The sequence below is a fragment of the Oryx dammah genome, unplaced genomic scaffold (genome assembly GCF_014754425.2).
Source record: "Oryx dammah isolate SB20612 unplaced genomic scaffold, SCBI_Odam_1.1 HiC_scaffold_23, whole genome shotgun sequence".
NCBI classification, from domain to species: Eukaryota; Metazoa; Chordata; class Mammalia; order Artiodactyla; family Bovidae; genus Oryx; species Oryx dammah.
The window spans coordinates 13237957-13249973 of record NW_024070207.1 but is presented as its reverse complement, the minus strand read 5'-3'; the positions used below and the strand labels follow the sequence as shown (position 1 = coordinate 13249973).

Here is a 12017-nt window from a genome sequence, read left to right as displayed (position 1 = left end):
TGATTTCCTTTAGGATTGACTGATTTGATATCCTTGTAGTCCAAGAGACTTGCAAGAGTCTTCTCCAGCACCATAGTTTGAAAGCATCTGTTCTTCAGCACTCAGCCTTCTTTATGGTCCAGCTCTCACATCCATACATGACTACTAGAAAAATCATAGCTGTATCACATACCATAAAATAAATCATGGTAAATTAAAGTGGATCAAACTATGCAAAGTATGTTCTCTGACGACATAGAATGAAACTTCTGTTAGAAATCAATAACAGAAAGTCAGGAGACACAAATAGGAATTAGATACACTTTTAAACGACCAATATGTCAAAGAAGGAATTACAAGGTTAATTTGAGATGAGTGAAAGTAAACATCAGTTCAGTTCAGTTCAGTCGCTCAGTCATGTCCAACTCTTTGCAACCCCATGAATCACAGCACGCCAGGCCTCCCTGTCCATCACCATCTCCCAGAGTTCACTCAGATTCACGTCCATCGAGTCAGTGATGCCATCCAGCCATCTCATCCTCTGTCGTCCCCTTCTCCTCCTGCCTCCAATCCCTCCCAGCATCAGAGTCTTTTCCAATGAGTCAACTCTTCACATGAGGTGGCCAAAGTACTGGATTTCAGCTTTAGCATCAGTCCTTCCAAAGAACACCCAGGACGGATCTCCTTCAGAATGGACTGGTTGGATCTCCTTGCACTCCAAAGGACTCTCAAGAGGCTTCTCCAACACCACAGTTCAAAAGTATCAATTCTTCGGCGCTCAGCCTTCTTCACAGTCCAACTCTCACATCCATACATGACCACAGGAAGAACCATAGCCTTGACTGGACGGACATTGGTCGGCAAAGTAATCTCTGCTTTTGAATATGCTATCTAGGTTGGTCATGACTTTTCTTCCAAGGAGTAAGCATCTTTTAATTTCATGGCTGCAATCACCATCTGCAGTGATTTTGGAGCCCCAAAAAATAAAGTCTGACACTGTTTCCCCATCTATTTCCCATGAAGTGATGGGACTGGATGCCATGATCTTCATTTTCTGAATGTTGAGCATTAAGCCAACTTTTTCACTCTCCTCTTTTACTTTCATCAAGAGGCTTTTTAGTTCCTCTTCACTTTCTGCCATAAAGGTGGTGTCATCTGCATATCTGAGGTTATTGATATCTCTCCCAGCAATCTTGATTCCAGCTTGTGTTTCTTCCAGTCCAGCATTTCTCATGATGTACTCTGCATAGAAGTTAAATAAGCAGGGTGACAATATACCGCCTTGACGGACTCTTTTTCCTATTTGGAACCAGTCTATTGTTCCATGTCCAGTTCTAACTGTTGCTTCCTGACCTGCATACAGATTTCTCAAGAGGCAGGTCAGGTGGTCTGGTATTCCCATCTCTTTCAGAATTTTCCACAGTTTATTGTGATCCACACAGTCAAAGGCTTTGGCATAGTCAAGAAAGCAGAAATAGATGTTTTTCTGGAACTCTTTTGCTTTTTCCATGATCCAGTGGATGTTGGCAATTTGATCTCTGGTTCCTCTGCCTTTTCTAAATCCAGCTTGAACATCAGGAAGTTCACAGTTTACGTATTGCTGAAGCCTGTCTTGGAGAATTTTGAGCATTACTTTACTAGCGTGTGAGATGAGTGCAGTTGTGCGGTAGTCTGAGCATTCTTTGGCATTGCCTTTCTTTGAGATTGGAATGAAAACTGACCTTTTCCAGTCCTGTGGCCACTGCTGAGTTTTCCAAACTTGCTGGCATATTGAGTGCAGCACTTTCACAGCATCATCTTTCAGGATTTGAAACAGCTCAACTGGAATTCCATCACCTCCACTAGCTTTGTTCGTAGTGATGCTTTCTAAGGCCCACTTGACTTCACATTCCAGGATGTCTGGCTCTAGATGAGTGATCACACCATCGTGATTATCTGGGTCGTGAAGATCTTTTTTGTACAGTTCTTCTGTGTATTCTTGCCACCTCTTTTTAATATCTTCTGCTTCTGTTAGGTCCAGACCATTTCTGTCCATTATCGAGCCCATCTTTGCATGAAATGTTCCCTTGGTATCTCTAATTTTCTTGAAAAGATCTCTAGTCTTTCCCTTTCTGTTCTTTTCCTCTATTTCTAAAACTTATGGGATGTACCTAAAGCAATGCTTAGAGAAAAATTTATAAGTGTAAATGCTTGTAATTAAAAAGAAGAAATATCACATATCAATAACCTCACTTTGTACAAAGAGAAGAAAACTAGCTAGAAAAAGCAGAAGGAAGGAAATATGAAAGATTAGATAAGTAAATGGCATAGAGAATAAAAAGTTTATGAAACCAGAAGTTGGCTCTATGTAAAGACCAACAAAATTGAAAAAAAAGACTCAAATTGCTAGGATCAGAAATGAAGGAGGGAAACATTACTCCAAATCTTATAGAAATTTAAAGAAAATTATGAAGGAACATCATGAACAATTTTATGCCAATAGATTAAATAACTTATTTGTAATAACACATTCCTAGAAAGACACAAATTACTGAAACCAATTGTTGAGAAAGGGAGAACAAAGAAACTCTGAAAATACCTATAATAAGAGGTTAATTAAAACTTTTTAAATACCCAAAAAGAAAAGCATAAACATAAATGGATTCTCAGATTAATTCTCACAAACATTAAAGAAGAATTAATACAAATTCTTCCAAAAAGTAGAAGAGGAGCGAACATATCTGGTAAATATGCTATAATATGAAAGGATGCTGAAAACATGCTAAATGAAAGCAGCTATTCCAAAAGACTGTATATTATATGATTCCAAATATATAGTGACAGAAAGTAGATTGGTGGTTGCTTAGGGCTGGGGCAATAGCTGAAGTGTATAGGGTTTCTTTAGAACTTGATGAAAATGTTCTAAAATTGATTGTGGTGATGATTGTACAACTTGTTTATTATAGTACAAACCATGAATTATATACTTTAAATGGGTGAATTTTATGATATCCAAATTATATTTTAATAAAGTCACACACACGGAAATAGTGGGTACAACCTAAATGTCCGTCAGTGTGAGAATGGATAAATTATGATGCATCCATTTAGTGGAATACTATACAGCTGTTAAAATAATGGAGGTATATCTATCAATGCATTCTGACCTGTATAGTGTCTAGGATTTTGTAATAAGTTAAAAAGTAATATATGTGTATATGTGAATACTTTTTTTATAAACAAAAGCATTTGTATATATATGATATATGTATGTATAGATATTTCTGAATAAACTTAGGAAAAACCTGGGAAATATACATACCAAATTGTAAACCTTTTAGAGATGTGATTGGATAGACTGAAAAGGGACTTTTGCTTTATAAAATTTTTAAAGTGTGATTTTGGCTGATTTTTACTTTTTTCAGTGTTTTTTAATAAAGAAAAATTTAATACTCTGCCAATGACTTGCATTCCAGAATATTTGTCAGGCCTGCTCTGAGGATATCATCTAACTATACTCAGGAAAAACATCTATTCCTTTGATAAACTGCTCACTTTGGATTAACTCCAATTTTAAATATAAAGGACAAGAAGTAAGTTATCCTGGTATAACCTTTTGCACACATTACCCAGGAGCACACTTCTAAGGAGGACTTTTCAGAAGAAACTTCTTCCTGTTGTATAAAATCTCACCTCTGCCCTTTACTAGACCTACAGACCATTAACAATAAGGGAAAATAAAAACAGAGAATGTCCCTCAACTGGTGTGTAGATGAACTGTGGTATACCCATACAAGGGAATCCTACTCAGCAATAAAAACTATGATGAGCTATATGATACATGCAACAGCTTGGATAGAGTTCAAATGCATTTTGCTAAGTAAAAGAGCCAAACTCAAAAGGCTACTTACTGTTAGATTCCATTTATATAACATTCTGGAAAGGACAAAACTATGGGAACAGAACAAGTCAGTGGATGATGGGTTAAAAATAAAGAGACTGATTACAAAATGGTAGCACAAGGAATTTGTTTAATAATGGAAATTTTCTGTATCTTGATTATAATTACATGAGTGTATGCATTTGTGATAACTCCTAGAATTGTACACCAGAATGGATGAATTTTACTGTATGTAAATGTTTAAATAAATGTAACTTTTAATGGAGGAAAGAAAGTTTCTTAAAATCATTTCCATAAAATATTATTCCTATTCTGTTTTTGGATTACTATTGAAAACTTAAAGCCACTTGACTACTATTCCTTATTTTCTGCCTACAGGTCAGCAGAAATCATTTTTAAAAATCTATATACACATAAACACACTAACCCACCATAAAAAAAAATCAAAGGTCAAACTGGAAAATAATTTGCCACACACAGAAGCTAATTTCTTCAGTATAGAATTCATATAGTTTTCTTAGTATACTAAAGTTAGTAATCCAATTAAAAAGTGGGTAAATGAAAAGAAAATTTATAGAGAAACAAATATAAATGATAAACTTAGAAAATTTAGAATGTTCAGAGTATTAATACAAATTAGGACAATTAGCTCTCTTTTTTGTTCTTTGTTGTTGTTTTGGCCATGCCATGTGGCTTGTGGGATCTTAGTTCCCCAACCAGGGATTGAACCTGGGCCCTCCACCGTGAAAGCACAGAATCCTAACTACTAGACTGCCAGGAAATTTACAATTAGCTCTTTTTAAAAAAGCCTTTTTCAGTTTATAGAAAAGTCAAATAGCAAAAGAGTTCCCATATATCCTTCACTTAGCTCCTCCAATGTTAACATCTTACATAACCATAGAAAAGTTAACTAAGAAAATAATATTGATGCAGTAATATTAACTAATGTGCAGACCTTATTTGATTTTTTCCATCTGTCCAACTAATGTCTTTTTATGATCTAGGATCTCACATTGCACTTTGTTATCGTGTATCCTTAATCTGTTCCTAACTGTGACAGTTCTCATTGGTCAGTTATTTTGTAGAATGTCCCTAATTGGGGTTTCTCTGATATTTTGTCATGATTAGATTGATGTTATGCATATTTGGTAAGGTTACCACAGAAATGTTGTTATGTCCTTTTTAGTACTAGTATCAGAGATATCTGATGCTGACATGTCTTAATACTGGTGACATGTAACCTTGATCACCTGGTTAAGGTAATGTCTGCTATGCTTCACTGTAAAGTTAATATTTTCCTCATTAGAATTAATAAATACCTTATAGGAAGATATATTGAGACCATTCAAACATTGTTTCCTCATTGAGAGGTTAATAGGCAGGAAGGCCAGGGGTCTCAAAACGGAGGAAATAGCCTGCAAGTGTCAGACATTTTTCTCTCTCTTAAGCGGCAGGAGGCGGAGAAGGCAATGGCACCCCACTCCAGTACTCTTGCCTGGAAAATCTCATGGATGAAGGAGCCTCGTAGGCTGCAGCCCATGGGGTCGCTAAGAGTCAAACACGACTGAGTGACTTCACTTTCACTTTTCACTTTCATGCATTGGAGAAGGAAATGGCAACCCACTCCAGTGTTCTTGCCTGGAGAATCCCAGGGACTGTGGAGCCTGGGGGGCTTCCGTCTATGGGGTCGCCCAGAGTCGGACACAACTGATGTGACTTAGCAGTAGCAAGTGTCAGGAGGAAACAAACTAGTGATATTTTTTTCTTCTCTATACAAATTTAAAAGGACGTTTCTCTTCAAATACTGTGTTGCCATAATGACACCTGGTTTCACCTGAAGTTAACTATTCTCAAACCTTGAGATAACCAATGCATTTTTCTTATGGACATGTTTGTCTTAAGCTATGTTAATGTACTATTCATTTACCCCAAACTCTGTCTTCAAGTTGGTTCCACCTAATGGCTCAGAACCTACTTGACAAACCAGTATGTTATACTCAGATATTGTTCCCGTAATCTTTGTAAACGAAACTATTTGTATGGTGATCTGCCCTTCTACAAGATTCAGGTCAATCATTTTATGGCCTGGGATGAACCTTTTGGTGCCAAGATTATCCCAAAATGCATCTTATGGGTGAGGGGCCTGGTGCCATTCTGAATTTTAAGACATTCCTTTCTTTCATTAACAGACTGCTAGTGACTATATAACATCCAGCTGAAGACTAGCAAGGGGGTACTCTTTCTGCCCCCTTCTGATGCCTATGTCAGAAGCTTTCTCTATCTCCTTTATACTTTAATAAAACTTTATTACACAAAGCTCTGAGCGATCAAGCCTCGTCTCTGGCCCTGGATTGAATTCTTCTCCTCCGGAGGCCAAGAATCCCAGCGTCTTTTCATTCAGCTACGACCTTTCATCATCATACTTTTGCCCACTAAGTTTAGCTTTCATCAGTGATTCTTATAATGACAATTAACTACTGTGGTGTTACCTAATGGTGATTTTCTATTTCTTCTATTTCATCTGTTTTTATTCATTGAAATTCTAAAAAAAAAAAAAAAGAAATTCTATGAGGAAGATGACCCTCCTCGCCCATTTATTCACATATTTACTTATAGCAGTGTAGACTAATGGATGTTTATTTTATGACTTATAACCTAATGCTATCATTGTTTTGTTGTTCAAATTGTTCCAGCTTTGGCCATTGGGAGCTTCTACGTCATTTTGATGTCTCCATTTTTTGACTACTTTATTTTCTGGCACTATAAGATTTTCCAGGTTCGTTTTGTGTATTCCCTACCCCAGTACTAGAATCAAACATTTCTACATGGTTCCCTAGTTCCTTTTATTGGAAAAAAAAAAGTGGTATTTAGAAACCAAGATCTGCACACTATGTGTTATGTTTCTACAAACTTCAGAAAGTCAATATTGTAAAGATTGATAACATTATATGTTTCCAAGGATATGAAAAATAGACACTCATATACATTGGATGGATGTATAAATAAGTGTAATCTTTTCAGAGGACAATTGGCAATATCTTTTAAATTTTTAATTGTGAAGATCTAGAAAATCTAATTCTAGAAGTCCATTATACATAAATACTTATAAATATGTTCAAATATTATATATATGTATATATATATACACACAAGAATGTTCAAACTACCAAAAAATTGCACTCATCTCACATGCTAGCAAAGTAATGCTCAAAATTCTCCAAGCTAGGCTTCAATAGTACGTGACCCAAGAACTTCCAGATGTTAAAGCTGGATTTAGAAAAGACAGAGGAACCAGAGATCAAATTGCCAACATCCCTTGGATCATAGAAAAAGCAAGAGAGTTCCATAAGAACATCTACTGCTTCATTGACTATGCTAAAGCCTTTGTGTGGATCACAACAAATTGTGGAAAATTCTTAAAGAGATAGAAATACTAGACCACCTTACCTGCCTCTTGAGAAATCTGTATGCGGTCAGGAAGCAACAGTTAGAACTGGACATGGAACAATGGACTGGTTCCAAATTGGGAAAGGAGTACCTTAAGGATGTATATTGTCACCTTGCTTATATATGCAGAGTACATCATGTGAAATGCCAGACTGGATGAAGCACAAACTGGAATCAAGATTGCAGGGAGAAATATCAATAACTTCAGATATGCAGATGACACCACCCTTATGGCATAAAGTGAAAAGGAACTAAAGAGCCTCTTGATAAAGTGAAAGAGGAGAGTGAAAATGTTGGCTTAAAACTCAGCATTCAAAAAACTAAGGTCATGGCGTCTGGTCTCATCACTTCATGGCAAATAGATGGGGAAACAGTGGAAACAGGGACAGACTTTATTTTTTGGGGCTCCAAAATCACTGCACATGGTGACTGCAGTGAAATTAAAAGACGTTTGCTCCTTGGAAGAAAAGCTTTGACAAACCTAAACATCATATTATAAAGCAGAGACATTGCTTTACTAACAAAGCTATAATTTTTCCAATAGTCATGTATGAATGTCAGAGTTGGACCGTAAAGAAAGCTGAGGGCCAAAGAATTGATGCTTTTGAACTGTGGTATTGGAGAAGACTCTTGAGAGTCCCTTGGACAGCAAGGAGATCCAACCAGTCCATCCTAAAGGAAATCAGTCCTGAATATTCATTGGAAGGACTGATGCTGAAGCTCTGATACTTTGGCCACCTGATGCAAAGAACTGACTTATTGGAAAAGACTCTGATCCTGGGAAAGATTGAAGGCAGGAGAAAAAGGGGCCGAAAGAGGATGAGATGGTTGGATGGCATCACCGACTCGATGGACATGAGTTTGAGCAAGCTCTGGGAGTTGGTGATGGACAGGGAAGCCTGGAGTACTGCTGTCCATGGGCTCACAAAGAGTCAGACAGGACTGAGTGACTGAACTGAGTATACACAAGAGTATTTGTTGCAGCATTGTAATAACAAAAATCTGCAAACAAAAGTTCCTTGATAGGGGACTTATTAGTTAAGTAATTAAATTGTGGCACAACCGTATGATAAAGTATCATGTTGGCATTAAAAGGAATGAGACTGTTCTATATATATTGATGTGGACCTTTGTTTCTTATTTCATTGTGTAAATAAAAGCAATCAGATGATGGTTTCATCTTTTTATCACCAAATTTACTGTCTACTTATATTTGTGCCTACATTCTAGCATCCTCCATCCACTGTACAACAGTGTAGTTAAGAGTGTGGGATCTAATGCCATGTTCAAATACTGACTATAATTTACTGGCCGTGTGGCTTTCAACAAGTTAATCTTGCTATGCCTTAGTTTTTTTATTTTTAAAATTAATATGGGTAATAATAGTATCTTGGAGAAGGAAATGGCAACCCACTCCAGTATTCTTGCCTGGGAAATCCCATGGACAGAAGAGCCTGTTGGGCTACAGTCCATGGGGTCACAAAAGAGTCAGACACAACTTAGCGACTTAACAACAACAACAATAATATTATCTACCCCATAGGGTTGTTTTGAGGACTACATGAATACCTATAAGGTATTGGAATAGTATCTGGTTCATACTGTGAGTTCAATAAATGAAAGATTATTATTTACATCCCCTTTGCTTGTACTTTGGATTCCAGTTCTCTGATTTCTCAAGTCTTATGTGCATGTGTGCTCAGTCGCTTCAGTCATGTCCAACTCTTTGATACCCTATGAACTGTAACCCACCAGGCCCCCTCTGTCCATGGGATTCTCCAAGCAAGTATACTGAAGTGGGTTGCCATGCCCTCCTCCAGGGGATCTTCCCTACCCAGGGATAGATCCCATGTCTCCTGCATTGCAGGTAGATTCTTTACCACTGAGCCACTGGGGAAGCTCACTTCTCAAGGCTTAACACATGTATTTATACTCTCTATGTCACCAGTCTATTATTTCCATCAGCATATATATATATATGGTATATTATGTCCCATTTATTTTTAAAAAATTACAACCAAGCTATTGCTCCTTTTCTCTATTCCATTCAGCACAATTTCTTGAAGTTCTCTATAAAGTCATTGTCTCCACTTTCATTTTCCCCTAAATTTGCTTCAGTAACACACCATTCTTTACTAGGTCTTTGGTAACACCTCTCCCATCCATCTTGCCAAATCAGTGGTAATTTATGTCCTCATCTCAACTGCTCATCTACATCCATTGCAGTTTACCACTCCCTCTTTCTTGAAACACTCTATTCTCTTTTTTAAAAATATATTCAGGTATACAGCATTATAATTTGATATCTGTATATACTACAAAATGATCACCACAAGTCTAGTTACCATCCATCACCATACAGTTGACTTCCTTCAGTTTCACTCACCCCTCCAGGCCCCTTCCCTTCTGAGATTAGATAGATTCCCACTAATCTCATCTATGAATTTTTGTTTTACTTTGTTTGTTCATTTGTGTCCTTTCTTTAGATTACACATATGAATGAAATCATACAGTATTTGTGTTTCTCCATCTGACTTACTTCACTTAGCCTAAGATCTTCAAGGTCCACCCACATTGTCACAAATGGCAGGATGTCTTTTTTGTAGCTGGCTAATATTCCATTCTGTGTATATACTACATCTTCCTTAACCATTCATCCATTGATGGACACTTAGGTTGTTACCATATCTTGGCTATTGTAAATTTGGCTATTGTGAACACAGGGGTGCATTTATCTTTTTTAATTACTGTTTTCATGTTTTCATTCCACTCAGAAGTGGAATATATTCATAAGTATTTGAAGAACCTCCATACAGTTTTCCATAGTGACTGTACCAATTTACAGTCCCACAAAGAGTATACAAAGGTTCCTTTTTCTACACATCCTCTCCAACATTTGTTATTTCTTGTCTTTTCAATAATAGCCATTCTAACAGTTCTGAGGTGATATCTCATTTTGGTTTTGATTTGGATATCCCTAATAATTAGTGATGTTGAATATCTCTTAATGTGCCTGTTGGCCATCTCTATGTCTTTGGAAAATGGTCTATTTGGATCCTTTGCCCATTTTTAATTGGGTTGTTTTTTTGTTGTTGAGTTATATGAATTCTTTTTGGATACTAACTCTTTATTGGCTATATGACTTGCCAATATCTACTCCCATTCATTAGGTTGCACTTTCATTTTGATGATGGTTTGCTTCACTGTGCAGAAGCTTTTTAGATTAATGTAATCATTTGTTTATTTTTGCTTGTTTCCTTTTTATTTGGAGTCCGATCCACAGAAACATTACTAGGACTGGTGTCAGTGAGGTTACCATCTATGTTTTCTTCTAGGAATTTTATGGTCTCAGGTATTATATTCAAGTCTTTAATCCATTTTGAGTTAGTTTTTGTGTATGATGTAATATAGTGGTTCAGTTTAATTCTTTTGCATGTGGTTGTCCAGATTTCCTATGGCAGAGACTATCATTTCTCCAATGTATATTTCTTGATCCTTTGTTGCAGATTAATTGTTCACATACCTGTGGGTTCATTTCCAATCTCTCACTTCTGTTCCACTAATCTGTGTCTGTGTTTTTGTGCCAATACCATACTGTGTTGATTACTGTAGTTTTGTAGGATAGTTTAAAATCAGGGAAAGTAATAGCTCCAGTTTCATTCTTCCCTCTTAAGACATTTTAGCTATTTGGGATATTTTGTGATTCCATATAAATTTTTAGAATTCTTTTGTTCTAGTTCTGTGAAACATGCCGTTAGAAATTTGAAAGGGACATCATTGAATCTGTAGGTTGTTTTGGGTGGTATGGTCATTTTAACAATATTAAGTCTACCAATTTGTGATAATCAAATATCTTTTCCGTTTATTTGTGACTCTTCAATTTCTTTCATTGGTGTCTTATACTTTTCAGTGTACAGGACTTTCATCTCCTTGGTTAAATTTTTCCTGTGTTTTTTATTCTTCTTAATGCAAATTGCCAACATCTGCTGGATCATTGACTATGCCAAAGCCTTTGACTGTGTGGATCAAAATAAGCTGGAAAATTCTGAAAGAGATGGGAATACCAGACCACCTGACCTGCCTCTTAAGAAACCTATATGCAGGTCAGGAAGCAACAGTTAGAACTGGACATGGAACAACAGACTGGTTCCAAATAGGAAAAGAAGTCCGTCAAGGCTGTATATTTTCACCCTGCTTATTTAACTTATATGCAGAGTACATCATGAGAAACGTTGGGCTGGAAGAAGTACAAGCTGGAATCAAGATTGCCAGGAGAAATATCAATAACCTCAGATATGCAGATGACACCACCCTTATGGGAGAAAGTGAAGAGGAGCTAAAAAGCCTCTTGATGAAAGTGAAAGAGGAGAGTGAAAAAGTTGGCTTAAAGCTCAACATTCAGAAAACGAAGATCATGGCATCTGGTCCCATCACTTTATGGAAAATACATGGGAAACAGTGTCAGACTTCATTTTGGGGGCTCCAAAATCACTGCAGATGGTGACTGCAGCCATGAAATTAAAAGACACTTTCTCCTTGGAAGGAAAGTTATGACCAACCTAGACAGCATATTGAAAAGCAGAGACATTACTTTGCTGACTAAGGTCCGTCTAGTCAAGGCTATGATGTGAGAGTTGGACTGTGAAGAAGGCTGAGTGCCGAAGAATTGATGCTTTTGAACTGTGGTGTTGGAGAAGACTCTTGAGAGTCC

At 36.9% G+C, this 12017-nt stretch overlaps 1 protein-coding gene across 2 annotated transcripts in view; it reads left to right on the top strand.

Annotated features, from left to right (window-relative positions):
• RBM41 (RNA binding motif protein 41) overlaps positions 1–9215 on the top strand; it is an 81121-nt gene extending 71906 nt beyond the window's left edge. The window contains exon 9 of one of the 2 annotated variants that reach the window (XM_040265028.1): positions 9174–9215. The gene's annotated coding sequence lies outside the window, so the exon portion shown is untranslated. Of the gene's footprint in view, positions 1–3434; positions 4303–9173 lie in introns of those variants that run through there. The other variant, XM_040265027.1, reaches the window with a different exon arrangement.
• Positions 9216–12017: the final 2802 nt, after the last annotated feature.